At 48.8% G+C, this 4,370-nt stretch overlaps 1 non-coding gene across 1 annotated transcript; it reads left to right on the top strand.

Annotated features, from left to right (window-relative positions):
- Positions 1-2,382: 2,382 nt before the first annotated feature.
- trnae-cuc (transfer RNA glutamic acid (anticodon CUC)) lies at positions 2,383-2,454 on the top strand. Its single transcript has one exon. It is a non-coding gene; the product is annotated as a tRNA-Glu (tRNA).
- Positions 2,455-4,370: the final 1,916 nt, after the last annotated feature.

Here is a 4,370-nt window from a genome sequence, read left to right as displayed (position 1 = left end):
GGCCCGGGTTTGATTCCCGGTCAGGGAAACTATGACAGACAGACAGACAGACAGACAGACAGACAGACAGACAGACAGACAGACAGACAGACAGACAGACAGACAGACAGACAGACAGACAGACAGACAGACAGACAGACAGACAGACAGACAGACAGACAGACAGACAGACAGACAGACAGACAGACAGACAGACAGACAGACAGACAGACAGACAGACAGACAGACAGACAGACAGACAGACAGACAGACAGACAGACAGACAGACAGACAGACAGACAGACAGACAGACAGACAGACAGACAGACAGACAGACAGACAGACAGACAGACAGACAGACAGACAGACAGACAGACAGACAGACAGACAGACAGACAGACAGACAGACAGACAGACAGACAGACAGACAGACAGACAGACAGACAGACAGACAGACAGACAGACAGACAGACAGACAGACAGACAGACAGACAGACAGACAGACAGACAGACAGACAGACAGACAGACAGACAGACAGACAGACAGACAGACAGACAGACAGACAGACAGACAGACAGACAGACAGACAGACAGACAGACAGACAGACAGACAGACAGACAGACAATTCTTATTGGAGAAAGCATTGAAAGAGGTTCCTTTTATAGAATGGATTTGACGACAGTCAACTTTTTTTCTAGTAAAGTCCTTGGTGGTCTAGTGGCTAGGATCCAGCACTTTCACTGCTGTGGCCTGGGTTCGATTCCAGGTCAGGAAAACTGTTACACGCAGATAGAAAATTCCTCTTGAGGAATTGGAAAGAAAATTGAAAGATGTTCCTTTTTCTAGAATGGGTTTTCCGACAGTCAACTTTTTTCCTGTTCATTCCCTGATGGACTAGTGGCTAGGATCCAGCACTCTCACTGCTGTGGCCCGGGTTCGATTCCCGGTCAGGTCTATTATAATAGACGGAAAGACAGAAAATTCTTATTGGAGAAAGCATTGAAAGAGGTTCCTTTTTCTAGAATGGGTTTTCCGACAGTCAACTTTTTTTCTAGTAAAGTCCTTGGTGGTCTAGTGGCTAGGATCCAGCACTTTCACTGCTGTGGCCTGGGTTCGATTCCAGGTCAGGTCTATTATTATAGACGGAAAGACAGAAAATTCTTATTGGAGAAAGCATTGAAAGAGGTTCCTTTTATAGAATGGATTTGACGACAGTCAACTTTTTTTCTAGTAAAGTCCTTGGTGGTCTAGTGGCTAGGATTCAGCACTTTCACTGCTGTGGCCTGGGTTCGATTCCAGGTCAGGGAAACTGTTACACGCAGATAGAAAATTCCTCTTGAGGAATTGGAATGAACATTGAAAGAGGTTCCTTTTTCTAGAATGGGTTTTCCGACAGTCAACTTTTTTTCTAGTAAAGTCCTTGGTGGTCTAGTGGCTAGGATCCAGCACTCTCACTGCTGTGGCCCGGGTTCGATTCCCGGTCAGGTCTATTATAATAGACGGAAAGACAGAAATTTTTTTATCGGAGAAAGCATTGAAAGAGGTTCCTTTTATAAAATGGATTTGACGACAGTCAACTTTTTTCTAGTAAAGTCCTTGGTGGTCTAGTGGCTAGGATCCAGCACTCTCACTGCTGTGGCCCGGGTTTGATTCCCGGTCAGGGAAACTATGACAGACAGACAGACGGACGGACGGACGGACGGACGGACGGACGGACGGACGGACGGACGGACGGACGGACGGACGGACGGACGGACGGACGGACGGACGGACGGACGGACGGACGGACGGACGGACGGACGGACGGACGGACGGACGGACGGACGGACGGACGGACGGACGGACGGACGGACGGACGGACGGACGGACGGACGGACGGACGGACGGACGGACGGACGGACGGACGGACGGACGGACGGACGGACGGACGGACGGACGGACGGACGGACGGACGGACAGACAGACAATTCTTATTGGAGAAAGCATTGAAAGAGGTTCTTTTTATAGAATGGATTTGACGACAGTCAACTTTTTTTCTAGTAAAGTCCTTGGTGGTCTAGTGGCTAAGATCCAGCACTTTCACTGCTGTGGCCCGGGTTCGATTCCAGGTCAGGGAAACTGTTACACGCAGATAGAAAATTCCTCTTGAGGAATTGGAAAGAAAATTGAAAGATGTTCCTTTTTCTAGAATGGGTTTTCCGACAGTCAACTTTTTTCCTGTTCATTCCCTGATGGACTAGTGGCTAGGATCCAGCACTCTCACTGCTGTGGCCCGGGTTCGATTGCCGGTCAGGTCTATTATAATAGTCGGAAAGACAGAAAATTCTTATTGGAGAAAGCATTGAAAGAGGTTCCTTTTATAGAATGGATTTGACGACAGTCAACTTTTTTTCTAGTAAAGTCCTTGGTGGTCTAGTGGCTAGGATCCAGCACTCTCACTGCTGTGGCCCGGGTTCGATTCCCGGTCAGGGAAACTATGACAGACAGACAGACAGACAGACAGACAGACAATTCCTCTTGAGGAATTGGAAAGATGTTCCTTTTTCTAGAATGGGTTTTCCGACAGTCAACTTTTTTTCTAGTAAAGTCCTTGGTGGTCTAGTGGCTAGGATCCAGCACTCTCACTGCTGTGGCCCGGGTTCGATTCCCGGTCAGGTCTATTATAATAGACGGAAAGACAGAAAATTCTTATTGGAGAAAGCATTGAAAGAGGTTCCTTTTATAGAATGGATTTGACGACAGTCAACTTTTTTTCTAGTAAAGTCCTTGGTGGTCTAGTGGCTAGGATCCAGCACTTTCACTGCTGTGGCCTGGGTTCGATTCCAGGTCAGGAAAACTGTTACACGCAGATAGAAAATTCCTCTTGAGGAATTGGAAAGAAAATTGAAAGATGTTCCTTTTTCTAGAATGGGTTTTCCGACGGACGGACGGACGGACGGACGGACGGACGGACGGACGGACGGACGGACGGACGGACGGACGGACGGACGGACGGACGGACGGACGGACGGACGGACGGACGGACGGACGGACGGACGGACGGACGGACGGACGGACGGACGGACGGACGGACGGACGGACGGACGGACGGACGGACGGACGGACGGACGGACGGACGGACGGACGGACGGACGGACGGACGGACGGACGGACGGACGGACGGACGGACGGACGGACGGACGGACGGACGGACGGACGGACGGACGGACGGACGATTCTTATTGGAGAAAGCATTGAAAGAGGTTCTTTTTATAGAATGGATTTGACGACAGTCAACTTTTTTTCTAGTAAAGTCCTTGGTGGTCTAGTGGCTAAGATCCAGCACTTTCACTGCTGTGGCCCGGGTTCGATTCCAGGTCAGGGAAACTGTTACACGCAGATAGAAAATTCCTCTTGAGGAATTGGAAAGAAAATTGAAAGATGTTCCTTTTTCTAGAATGGGTTTTCCGACAGTCAACTTTTTTCCTGTTCATTCCCTGATGGACTAGTGGCTAGGATCCAGCACTCTCACTGCTGTGGCCCGGGTTCGATTCCCGGTCAGGTCTATTATAATAGACGGAAAGACAGAAAATTCTTATTGGAGAAAGCATTGAAAGAGGTTCCTTTTTCTAGAATGGGTTTTCCGACAGTCAACTTTTTTTCTAGTAAAGTCCTTGGTGGTCTAGTGGCTAGGATCCAGCACTTTCACTGCTGTGGCCTGGGTTCGATTCCAGGTCAGGTCTATTATTATAGACGGAAAGACAGAAAATTCTTATTGGAGAAAGCATTGAAAGAGGTTCCTTTTATAGAATGGATTTGACGACAGTCAACTTTTTTTCTAGTAAAGTCCTTGGTGGTCTAGTGGCTAGGATTCAGCACTTTCACTGCTGTGGCCTGGGTTCGATTCCAGGTCAGGGAAACTGTTACACGCAGATAGAAAATTCCTCTTGAGGAATTGGAATGAACATTGAAAGAGGTTCCTTTATCTAGAATGGGTTTTCCGACAGTCAACTTTTTTTCTAGTAAAGTCCTTGGTGGTCTAGTGGCTAGGATCCAGCACTCTCACTGCTGTGGCCCGGGTTCGATTCCCGGTCAGGTCTATTATAATAGACGGAAAGACAGAAATTTTTTTATCGGAGAAAGCATTGAAAGAGGTTCCTTTTATAAAATGGATTTGACGACAGTCAACTTTTTTCTAGTAAAGTCCTTGGTGGTCTAGTGGCTAGGATCCAGCACTCTCACTGCTGTGGCCCGGGTTTGATTCCCGGTCAGGGAAACTATGACAGACAGACAGACAGACAGACAGACGGACGGACGGACGGACGGACGGACGGACGGACGGACGGACGGACGGACGGACGGACGGACGGACGGACGGACGGACGGACGGACGGACGGACGGACGGACGG

The sequence above is a fragment of the Urocampus carinirostris genome, chromosome 1, assembly GCF_059441175.1.
Source record: "Urocampus carinirostris isolate Australia breed hairy pipefish chromosome 1, RoL_Ucar_1.0, whole genome shotgun sequence".
Lineage (NCBI taxonomy): Eukaryota > Metazoa > Chordata > Actinopteri > Syngnathiformes > Syngnathidae > Urocampus > Urocampus carinirostris.
Note: the sequence above shows the minus strand (reverse complement) of the source record. Positions and strands in the feature narration are given on the sequence as shown.